Here is a 13,460-nt window from a genome sequence, read left to right as displayed (position 1 = left end):
ACCCTATGGCGAATTACTTCGCGCTAAGCGCAATTGCAGTACCCAGGAAGCCTATGAAGAGGAAGAAAAAATTATGTGTCAAAGATTTTGTAGTAGGGGTTACAGTCGAAACATGATTAACATAGCTAAATCAAGAGTTGATCTTAAGAATAGAGAGGAATTGTTGAATCCCAGAATTGAGACAAAGGATGCGAATCTGGTTAGATTCATAACCACTTTCTCGGGGCAAGCTCATGAGGTGCGAAAAATCTTTAAGAAACACTGGCACTTCCTGCAGGCCATTATCCATCTGAAAAAACATCTCAGTGATAATCCACAAATTACATTTCATAAAGGAAGATCACTCAGAGATGAGTTAAGCCAGAATTACGTCACCTCAATACCAATCATGAAAGATCAGGAAATTGGTTTTAAATGCTGTCGTAGATGCAAAGCGTGTAAACACAGCCAGGATTGCAAGACGCTCATTGTTCCTACCACCAGTAGGGAGTTTACAATACGGAAACATCTGACGTGTAATACACCTTACAGTGTATATGTGTTAATCTGCCCTTGCAACAAATGGTACGTGGGTAGCACAAAACATGAAGCTAAGAAAAGAGTGCTGGAACACTTACGTGCCATACATAACAACAACAAACAATTTCCCATAGCAAGACATTTCTTCACAGAACACATGCAAGATGAAAAATTGGTTCGGTTGGTGGTGATCGGCTGTGTTGATCTAGGGATCCGAGGCGGCAATTGAGAATTGTCCCTCAGGAAACTGGAATCCAAGTATATTGTAGACTTTGAATGTTTAACGCCTAACGGATTTAATGTTAGTGAAGAATTATCCATACATTTACATGAATGAATTACATCATGAGAATGTGTATTGTACAGTATGTCTGCAGTTTTCTTGCTTTTAAATGTTTTATTTCTATTATTTTTAGATTTCACACAACACGGGGTAGCGGACGAAAGTGGATCTGATCACTGGGAAAATAATTTGTGCATTACTTGTTATTGATGATTTTTTTGTGATTCAGTTGCCCACTTGGGCATGACGTGGACATTTTCTGGCTATGACGATGTGCCCACTGGGGCGAGTCACATGTATTCCAATATCGATTGGGAAGATCGTTTACATGAATGGCATGTTCGTACTATTCATTGTGCCTATACAATTTAGGGAAATCGGCTATCTATTATTACATGAGGAAACTCAAGATAAGCCGCATTGGTCTGAATGTTATGATAATGATTTCTCATTCATGATAATGAGTGGCATTACATCAGTTGCCTTGACAATTTTCAACGAATGGCGCGAGATGATGTTGATGAGCCAATGAAATTACAGCAGAAAAATATGTCCGGTATTGATTTATAGTACACTCGACAACATTATATTTTGATATATTACAACAAGTATGTGCAATGCAATTTATGCCTTGGGTTTTTGACAAATTTATACATTTTAGAAAAGTATTTTTGAAGGATAAGTACCAAATCATGATTTGATATTTTATATCGGGATTATTTTGTACTAGCGTTAATTTTGTCCGACATGAAATTCATGACAAAAATACCTGCATTTATATGCTTAGAATCAATGGTTTGTCTCATTGTAAAACCCATTCAAAGATGTCTCCCGCTTCTCTGTGATGTAATCTATGCACTTAGGGTGGTGGTATGTTTAAAAATGGCCGACATTACCACGAGACGAGCGTGATCAAGCCGTATTGGCGAAACGCGTCGTGGATTTTTCATCTGCCGAATAAACTTCTGAAACTTGAGCTCTGGGTGTCCTGTTGTCTTCAATATATTTTGGAGATTTTCTGGATGAATATATATATATTCACTGAAAAAACCATAGGTTATAGACCATATATAGTTAGGAATTAGCATTTACAAAACCTTGAAAATTCACTGCAAAAACCATAGGTTAGAGACCATATATAGTTAGCTGGACATTTTATTGACATAAAACCAATGAAATTCCATATATAGTTAGTTGCACTAACTATATATCGCGCACCCGCAATCCACTGCTGATGATGTCACATATTACATCATTCATGACATGGTCAGTGACATCACTGATGACATCACTGATGACATCTCAAATGACATCACTGATGACATCACTGATAACAACATCCAGTGATTTTTTGTTTCTATAAAGTTTAAATATGTCTTACATATTGAAGAATGAGTGGATGTGTAAGTGTCTGGACGAAGGATTTAGTAGGTGCATGACTGACTGTATGAGTGAGTGATTAAATGTGTCTCACTGAGTGCATGGGTTAGTGACTAAACTGTCTTAATTTGTGCATCATTATGTCTGTTGTTCTGTAAACTGCTGCATGTGTTGATCAGTAGCTATATGAGTAACTATATGGGTTATTGATTGATTGCCCAAGTATTTGTATGGGAGACTGAGTGTGTGTGTGGCTAGCTGGGAGGTGTGTGACTCTGTGCAGATCAATCTGTACTTGTATCAATGATTGTATAAGAAGGTAAGTATGTGTTAGTATATGTTTGAAAATGTAAGGTGCTCTATGTTTAACTGTATAGACAAGAAAATGGAAGTGTCATTGATTCTTTCCAGGACTGACTAGGTGTGTGAGTAACTCCATAGATGAGTGGCAGACTGTGAGTGTCTGTATAGGTGTATGAGTGCATATGATAGTGTAAAGATGAGTGATTGTATGTATGAATGATTGTATGGGTGAATGAGTGAAGGTGTGTGTAGACGTAGCAATCAGTGAGTGCGTATGTAGTAACTAGTATTGGTGTGTCAATGGTTTCAAAAATTATACTCTCTTTTTAACACTGGTTATATTAAAATGTGAGGAGATGCATTGTATTGTCACATGAATGATATCATCAGTAATGTGGTCATTGATGTCAAATGAGATGTCATCAGTGATGTCATCAGTGATGTCATTTGAGATGTCATCAGTGATGTCATCAGTGATGTCACTGACCATGTCATGAATGATGTAATATGTGACATCATCAGCAGTGGATTGCGGGTGCGCGATATATAGTTAGTGCAACTAACTATATATGGAATTTCATTGGTTTTATGTCAATAAAATGTCCAGCTAACTATATATGGTCTCTAACCTATGGTTTTTGCAGTGAATTTTCAAGGTTTTGTAAATGCTAATTCCTAACTATATATGGTCTATAACCTATGGTTTTTTCAGTGAATTTTCAAGGTTTTGTAAATGCTAATTCCTAACTATATATGGTCTATAACCTATGGTTTTTTCAGTGAATTTCAATGGTTTTTTAATAGCAAATATCATAAGCTGTCGAATGTCAAGTACGTGGTAAGTAAAAACATTTTCGTGTTTATGCACACTGATCTGCTTTGAATGGTGCCCCCCCCCCCTCATTTCTATTAGGAGTACTCTCTCTTTGCAGATAGTGAAAGGTAGTTAACGCAGGCCTTTGCCCCGGTTGTAATCCGTCATGCCTGCTTCTCTCTCCATTTGATTGATTGTTATCCAAGTATTTACTGTTTTAGAATTAGTTCTCTTTGGTTCATTCTCTATTTACAAACAAACACAGAGTCGCAATACTCTGTTTAGTCTTTGCAGATAACGAAAAATCGTGTAAAAAAAAAGAAAAGGAATCGAGTAAAATCAGTAGGCCACTAATGGGATCTCTTTTTGACCTCGCTAAAATAGAAACATTAGGAACAACCCCTCATGACAAATACAAAACTAGTGAGATGAACTGAACTCCACACAATGATGGCTGCAAAACAGCTCGGCTCCGCCACCCACCCCGCCCAAAATAACGATAAAGAGCGGCTGCCATGATTGGTTGCGGAATGGCCACAACGGAGCTACGAAATGGTGGTGCTAACCCCAGCTTCAGTCTGAAACATCCAGAAACACTGTAGACTACCAATTCGATCAGTTCCGGTAGCGCCCCAATGTAACCCGGTAGAGAAGAACTAGCCCTCCCCTCTTTGACTGATGGTTCTTGTTGCCTGTCCCTTCTGTTGTCATTTAACAGAACTATTTAGCCTGCTGAAAGGGGTTGTGTTTCGACCGCTGGTTGGTGGAGACATTTTGACTATATTCTGGACCTGCGTTGTCGCGTAATGCGTCATATGACGCGCCGCGTTAGCGCATCCGGAAGTCATCCGGGGCGCGCAGCGCGTAACGTAAGCATAACAAGTCATGTGACTTGTTAATAAAACTTTTCATTGGTTCATTTTACTTTTCTTATTCTAATGATGAAAGCCTTGGTCATATCACCTAAAAATTACGCTTTTAATTACTTCCGAACATTATTTTTTCTTAAATATATGTTATAATGTTCCAGGCTAATGTACTTTCCCGGAAATTTTACAACTGTTCTGCAAGTAAAATATATTCTTTTTTCGAGAAAAAGAGCGTTTCTTCGTCCCATGACGGAGCCGTTGAGCAAAAGAGGGTCGACCTGCTGTCTTAGTCGCCGATACGCCTGAATATGAGATTCTTATCGATCACTTTATGTTGCAGGAATAGAAAACACAACAGCCCTTGACCATTTATCTTTACTGCGTTCCTTCGTATTATACCTTTTACCCTTCATGTAATTGGTCTGCTTTATTTCACTTGCCTTTTAATGATTCTAAAACAGTGACTATTATTAAAAACGTTACCAATGTATATACTACTACCATGTTTTCTTTTAAAAACCTTTATTGTGAAAATTTCATTATACAAATACGAGCCTATAACCACGTGGGCCTGCCACGGAGCAAACTGTAATCGTATATGATGAATAGACATTTACACTGTAGAGGAACGTAACGGGCGGGCCATTAGGTTGCAAGAACTAAGGTGTCTAACAGTTACGGAATCGGTGGACGTACATTTTATAATTAAAATACGACAGGGCCAGTTACAATAAAATTATCTAGATATACATTTGCGGGCAAGTACCATGGGTGACGTTAATTCGAATTTTCAACAGTACAGTAATCAATAACACATCAGAACTTAATATCAATAGGGATGTCGAAATATTCAATCAATTCTCGTCCCCGCCCGCCATGTGCTTCAAAACTGCATACGTATCTCGTGATTTCAAGGTTCTGCAACCAGTACACAACAAGGAGTTACGAGTCCCATTTATTCCGGCGCCATTTTGGGCGAGGACGGGCAGGTCCAGGATATAGTCAAAATGTCTCTACCAACCATCGACTATGATGATGTTTATATGCTGTATTTATTAGAGTAACACTCATCTGTCCACATGAAATTAATTTACCACAATCTAAACATGTCATTTTAATCTTTCCAAAGTTCTTCTAAATATTTGGGACCGTTTCCCTTGCCTCTGAAGCTCTCAGTGCCACTTCTTTGATGAATGTACTAGCAGGTCAGGGGTTCTCCTCCAAATCTCTCTTTTATGCAGCACTATAATTAATTGGTGCCACCTCTCCATATGACGATGCATGGTATAGTTACCACAACTATATTTTTTTTCGGTTCCTCTGGAGAGTTCATCGTGGCAGATGAAGCGTGTAACGTACCGGGCATTTACCTTTTTTTGCATGTACAGGAAAGGAAAAAATAATCGAGCGTCCGAGTTCTAAGGTGTCCCAGGGCCATTTTAGTGGACCAGGCCCAAATCCAAAGAACAGGCCGCCATTTTGAGAGTCCTCTTGCAGCCGCCTGTCGCTGTAGCATCAAGAGCAGCCGAAACTCAGCTGAATGGCAACTGAAACGGTAAATGGGCGACCCACTACATTTCAGCATTGTAGGATGACCACACCAGTACAGCAACTTGCTAGACATCACCTCGGTGCCATCCGGATCTCGGCGCCCCACTGCAGATGAAGTGCCTCTCAACTATGAAACCAGCACGGTGACATCCGGATCTTGGCGCGTTGTGCTGCCTTCGGCCTATTCGCACATCGGTCCGCTACTGACGCCATCTCACAGGCTAATGGGGTGACCCACGCCGAGTTTCAGCATTGTAGGATGACCACACCAACTTGCTAGACATCACCTCGGTGCCATCCGAATCTTGGCATCTCAACGCCTAGTGGTATCTTCCATACAGAAAATATTGTTACGCTGCCTTTGGCCCCATTCGCACATCAGTCCGCAACTTAGACATCACCTCGGTGCCATCCGGATCTTGGCATCTCAGCGCCTTGTGGTGTCAGTCAGAAAATATTGTTGCGCTGCCTTTGGCCCCATTCGCACATCAGTCCGCTACTGACACCATCTCACAGGCCAATAGGGCGCCCCACGCCGACTTTTACCACTGTACGATGGCCACACCAGTGGCACAACTTGCTAGACATCACCTCGGTGCCATCCGAATCTTGGCATCTCAACGCCTAGTGGTATCTTCCATACAGAAAATCTTGTTACGCTACCTTTGGCCCCATTCGCACATCGGTCCGCAACTTAGACATCACCTCGGTGCCATCCGGATCTTGGCATCTCAGCGCCTTGTGGTGTATTCTCTTCAGAAAATATTGTTGCGCTGCCTTTGGCCCCATTCGCACATCGGTCCGCAACTTAGACATCACCTCGGTGCCATCCGGATCTTGGCATCTCAGCGCCTTGTGGTGTCTTCTACTCCGAAAATATTGTAGAAAATATTGTTGCGCTGCCTTTGGCCCCATTCACACATCAGTCCGCTACTGACACCATCTCACAGGCCCACAGGGCGCCCCACGCCGACTTTTACCATTGTACGATGGCCACACCAGTGCCACAACTTGCTAGACACCACCTCGGTGCCATCCAGATCTTGGCATCTCAGCGCCTTGTGGTGTCTTCAAATCAGAAAATATTGTTGCGCTGCCTTTGGCCCCATTCGCACATCGGTCCGCTACTGACGCCATCTCACAGGCCAACGGGGCGCCCCACGCCGACTTTCAACATTGTAGGATGGCCACAGAATTACGACAACTTACTAGACACCACCTCGGTGCCATCCGGATCTTGGCGCGTTGTGCTGCCTTCGGCCTATTCGCACATCGGTCCGCTACTGACGCAAACTCACAGGCCAACGGGGCGCCCCACGCCGACTTTCAGCATTGTAGGATGGCCACACCAGTGCGGCAACTTGCTACACACCACCTCGGTGCCATCCGGATCTTGGCATCTCAGCGCCTAGTGGTGTCTTCTATTCCGAAAATATTGTTGCGCTGCCTTCGGCCCCATTCACACATCGGTCCGCTACTGACGCCATCTCACAGGCCAACGGGGCGCCCCACGCCGACTTTCAGCATTGTAGGATGGCCACACCAGTGCGGCAACTTACTAGACACCACCTCGGTGCCATCCGGATCTTGGCGCGTTGTGCTGCCTTCGGCCTATTCGCACATCGGTCTGCTACTGACGCAAACTCACAGGCCAACGGGGCGCCCCACGCCGACTTTCAGCATTGTTGGATGGCCACACCAGTGCGGCAACTTACTAGACACCACCTCGGTGCCATCCGGATCTTGGCGCGTTGTGCTGCCTTCGGCCTATTCGCACATCGGTCCGCTACTGACGCAAACTCACAGGCCAACGGGGCGCCCCACGCCGACTTTCAGCATTGTAGGATGGCCACACCACTGCTGCAACTTGCTGGACACCACCTCGGTGCCATCCGGATCTTGGCGCGTTGTATTGCCTTCGGCCTATTCGCACATCGGTCCGCTAATGACGCCGCCTCACGTGCCAACGTATTTTCTCCGCATTTTACACCCTATGCCGCATAACAGGTCATGTGACTTGTTTATAAAACTTTTCATTGGTTCATTTTACTTTTGGTTTCCTAATGATGGAAGGCTTGATCATGTGACCTAAAAACAACACTTTTCATTGGATGAAAACTTTTTTTTTTTCCCAAACGATGAAAGCCCCACCTTGTTTCTGGATGTTTCAGACTGAAGCTGGCGTCAGCATGAGAGCACCACCATCTCGTAGCTCAGTCGTGGTCATTCCGCGAGCAATCATGGCAGCCGCTCCCCACCAGAAGCCTGCAGGAGTCGGAGCCCCCAAAACTTTTGATGAATTCTCAAGGCGGAGGGGACGCTTTCGAGAATGGGGTCCAAGACCTAGCAGACAAGCGTCCGATTTCCAAGGTGTCCCAGGGCCATTTCAGTGGACCAGGCCCAAAAAGGAAACAGCCTGCCGCCATTTTGAGAGTCCTGTGACAGCCGCCTATCGCTGCACCGCAAGAGTGGGCGCAACTCAGCTGAATTGCGGCTTTTGACACAGTGGACCAAAAACGGACGGAATGGCAACTGAAACGGTAAAGGGGCGCCCCACTACAACAGATGACACTCCACCTGGAGAGGCCCGTTCACGCCGCCTCCCCCGGGGCGCCCCACGCCGTTATTCGGAGCAGCATTGTACGATACCAAAACCAGTGCGGCAACTTACTGGACATCACCTTGGTGCCATCGTTCTGCTGCCTTGGAACTATTCGCGCAACAGTTTGCTACTGATGACCCACCCCCCGCGACGCCCCATGCCGTTATTTGCTGGGTGGCAACTTACTAGACATCACTTTCGTGTCATCTAGATTTCAACGTTCTGCTGCCTTGGAACTATTCGCACAACAGTTTGCTACTGATGACCCACCCCCCCGCGATGCCCCACACCGGAAATCTGGACGTTGTGCTGCGTTGGGACTATTCGCACAGCCGACCGCTACTTCGTTGTTTTTCCCTAAAAATGTTTGTATGTTATTACTATTTTTGTTTTCTTGTATATATTTATAAATTATTAAAGTTTTATAATCTTACTACTTTGTCAGAGTGCTATATATTTTTAATGTGACACATAATTGTAAAAACTTTGATGTACAAAGAGTCATCCCTGGAATCTTCCGCTTCAGGCTCGGTCCCCTCCCCAATCACAATACAGGATGGTTTTCAGATAATAGCAACGCTTCTGCTGTGACGGATCTCATTGAGTGTAGGCCTTGATCTACTATAACTCCTTTGAAGAGGGGTGATTCTTTACAGCTGTGGCCATAAACTACATCTGCAGGGCTAGCTGATACCCTAGGACCAGCCTGGACAATCGGACACAGAGGAAAAGGAGTGTCAGAGGGTGCGGTAGTGAATAGGGCGAAAGGGAGGTGTCGGGCGGGCACAGGGTGTGATTCTCAGGGAAGAGCAGCGCAGATGGGGGGAGGTTTATTACCCATGCATAAGACAGAGAGCGGGGGTGACCACTGCCTGGGGGAGATGCTTGCGAGGGTGGGGAGCCATGCTAAGGATCGACAGCGTGCACAGAGTGGGTCTGGTCAAGGCATCTAAAATGGCTGCCGTGCACGACAAAAGTGTGGCATTTGAAAAAAGACAAGATGGCGCAGACAATGTTTTTCAACACTTCCTGATTTCCTTCGAATCGAACGTTAACAGACGTTGGGGCATATTACCAAAGTTAAGCGATATTTATCCATAACGATGCTTAGCAACGATTTTTTTACCGTCAGAAATTATCGCAGATAAACCTTGCTATTATCAAGGTTTATCGGAAATACGATAAAAAACGACCGCAATGCATTAATATCGCTGAAAACTCAGCGATATTCATGCATTACCGAGCTAATGCTCTTAGCCATGTTATCCACCTCCATTTGGATAACATGGCTAAGAACTGCTCAGGGCAGGTGGTAGCTTTTGGAGATATTCGCGCTTATCTCGAATATTTCCAAAAGTTGATAATAGGAGATAGCGATGTTAGCGACTGTTTCCAGTCGCTAACATCTTGGCATGCCCACTTTGCATGTCATTAGTGATAAATATCACTCACATGCAAAGTGGGGCCCAAGATGGTCGCTATCTTCTACTAGCCGTCGCTAACTGGTGTTAGCAACAGCTAGGTAATACACATATAATTTTATCTCCGCGAAGCGGAGCGCTGTTACAGATATATATCTTGTTTTTGAACGTTAATTTCTCAAAATGCACTGAAGCACATATATTGAGACCTAGCAAAGGCACATCGGGCTACCAGTCCCTACAATTTTGCCAAGTTTCGTGCAAATCCATTCAGCTGTTCGATCCTACCGAGAGACAAGATGGCGGCCGCTACGGACTGTTAGGAATGTTTACAGACACCGGAGAGCCAATCAGCTTCGCTTCGCAAAGCTCCGTAACGCGAAAAGTACGCGAAGCGGTGCGCTGTTACAGATATATATCTTTTTTTTAACGTTAATTTCTCAAAATCCACTGGAGCACATATATTGAGATCTAGCAAAGGCACATCGGGCTACCAGTCCCTACAATTTTGCCAAGTTTCGTGCAAATCCATTCAGCTGTTCGATTATTATTATTTTTATTTTTTTTGCCCCGCGGGGCCCTTTTAAAACCTCCACATCAAACCTAGGGGGTCAGCGACAATGTACTATGCCCCCTTATGGTCATTTGCCCCTTCGCTTTGGCCTCCTCTTGTCTCTCGATCCTACCGAGAGACAAGATGGCGGCCGCTACGGACTGTTTGGAATGTTGACAGACGCCGGAGAACCAATCAGCTTCGCTTCACAAAGCTCCGTTGCGCGAAAAGTACGCGTCCTGGGGCGCTGCCCGGTCCGCTGTTACAGATATATATCTTTTTTTAAACGTTAATTTCTCAAAATCCACTGGAGCACATATATTGAGACCTACAAAAGGCACATCGGGCTACCAGTCCCTACAATTTTGCCAAGTTTCGTGCAAATCCATTCAGCCGTTCGGGCTAAAAGTGAGGCCAACCGCCCTATGGAAATTAACATGGGAAAAACGCGTTTTGTGACCCCCCTTTTTTCTCGGCCCCCCCTTGACGAACCTCCCCAAAATTTTCAGGGGCTGCTCAGAAACAAAATGTGCCATTTTCCTGAAAATTTCAGCCAATTCCGTCCACAAACGCCAAAGTTATTAGACATAGAATTTTCAAAAATCCCATAGGGAAAAAATCCTAACTATATATACCTACTGGCGACCGCCAGTAGGTAATATATATATATATATATATATATATATATATATATATCCAACGCTTTAGTCCCACAGTCCACGGGACTAATTCTCAAAGAAGAGCACTCAAAGTCACTTCAGCGTGGCTAGCCATATTTATTCACAGCTCTGCAGTTTAAACAAGGGTTACAAACGCGTTTCGGCGTTGCCGCCTTCGTCAGTGTGAACCATCGCATTTTTTGGGTGATTTAAATAAACATTCATTGTGACTTCCTGTCACGTGCACTAAAACTAGAAATAAAAAACGGCACATATCATTCAATTCCCTCATTGAGAATGGCGGCCATCTTATAGTGGTAAATAGCGCGCATACATAAACATAGGGTGCATTTTAGGCACAATCATTCATACATTTGAGCGCTTTCACAAGTCATTAAGTAATTATATTGATCAATTCATTGATAATAATAATTCATATGTCAGTATAATACTGTATAACATATTACTGGTCACCTATCATTTCTAAAGGCCGTTATCATTTACAGTTATCATGATCACTCCCGTTATTCAACAGCTATCTTTAGCTTTGGAGGTGAGAACTGCATTAGATGGTTCACGGATATTTTCGCCTGGGAGTTTCCTTAATTATGGGACTCAGTGTGGCCCTTGCAATCAAGCCCTGAATGGGCTTTGATGTATTCTAACTAATGTTCTGTCCAATTTCCGGGTTTCGGAGACAAGTTCCTTTTCCTTATGTCTATGTTGACCTCTCCCCCAAGAAAAGGACAATACATTAGATATGGGTCCACATTTCTTCCTCATTATTCATACCTCCTGGGGTATTGGTCTGGAGTAGGATAATAAATCTTGATTCTAGAGTCCGCAGTTTTCTTACCCAATCTCCACCTCGCTCAGTTCTGACCAATTGGTCTAGTGCAAAGAAGGTAAGTAAGTTGCTATTACTTTTATGCATCTCCTCGAAATGCCGAGCTACTGGGTAGCTCTGGTTTCTCGTTGAGATGGCTCTCAGATGCTCAAGAACCCTTAATTTGGTCTGTTTGATTGTGCTCCCTATGTATTTTCTCCCACATGGGCACATCAAGCAATATACAGTGTACTCAGAATTGCAATTGAGCAATTTAGATATTTGGGTTTTGTCGGTCGTCCAGGTATTTGATAATTTTTAACCTTGTGTGAGTTTTTACAAGCCTTGCATTTCATGCAGGGGTAAAAGCCCACCACTGGTGGTTTCTTCCTGCTCTTACACTCATAGTGACTGCTGACAAGATGGTCCTTAAATGAATTTCCTTTCCTGTATAATATTAGGGGATAGTCTGCTAGTGTCTTTCCTATCACACTGTCTGTCTTCAAGATCTTCCAGTTCTTTTTCATAATATTGAAGACCTCTGCTGATTTCTCTGAGTATCCTGTGATCATTCTGACCTTTGATTCGCCTGATCTTAGTTTATCAATGAGTAGGTCATTCCTCCCCACTGCATTGCTTCTTATTTTGGCCTGATCCAGGACTCCTTTACAGCATCCCCTCTGACTAAATCTCTTCGTAGACTCTCCTCGCGCTTTCTCAAATTCCTTATCTGTCGAGCAGTTTCGCTTCATGCGCAAAAACTCTCCCAGTAGGATGTTGTTGATCACACTTCACGGGTGATAACTCCCTGAATGAAGGATGGTGTTGCCCGAAGTGGGCTTGCGGTATACTGCAGTTTGAATAGCGTTACCCTCAACATAGACTCGTAGGTCTAAATAGAAGACCTCCTTTTTGCTAATGTTGCTTGTAAAGTTGAGGTTAAGGTTGTTTATGTTTAAACCCCTGATGTACTCCTCAGCTTCACCCTGTGGACCCCGCCATACCACGAACAAGTCGTTGATATAGCGGGTCCACAGTATGATTCGATCCATCCATCGCTCATTTCTCCCCGCCCAGGCCACGTGCTTCTCCCACCAGCCCACGAAAAGATTCGCGTAGCTGGGGGCGAAGCACGTGCCCATCGCAGTCCCCTGGAGTTGCAAGTAGAGCTGTCCTGAAAATAGAAAAATGCTATTTCTCAGGCAAAAGTCTGTTAATTCAATTAACATCCTGTTATGTCTACGGAATTTGAGAGCCCTTTTCTTTAGGAAACTTTCCATTGCTAGCAGCCCATCCTCATGTCTAATCGAGGTGTAGAAACTTGTGATGTCAAGTGTAATTAAGATCATATCTTCATCCCATTTCACCCCCTGTATGATACGTAAAAAGTCTTTCGTAGCTCTCAGATATGAGCTGAGATCCTTTACAAATGGAGAAATAAAACTGTCAATATAGGTAGAAGTTTTTTCCAGTAAGCTATTCTTCGCAGACACGATTGGTCTTCCCGGAGGCCATACTTTGCTTTTATGCACCTTCGGTAGGTGATAAAATGTGGCTGTTTGTTAAGGGGATAGACAATTTTGACAACAAGAAAAAAACTTTTCAGAATCTGAGCAGGAAAGAACGCCTAGCGCTAGAGGAACTACAAAATAACGACGCCATAATCATCAAACCAGCGGA

Source organism: Lissotriton helveticus, chromosome 4_1 (assembly GCF_964261635.1).
Source record: "Lissotriton helveticus chromosome 4_1, aLisHel1.1, whole genome shotgun sequence".
Lineage (NCBI taxonomy): Eukaryota > Metazoa > Chordata > Amphibia > Caudata > Salamandridae > Lissotriton > Lissotriton helveticus.
This window is presented reverse-complemented; position numbering follows the sequence as displayed.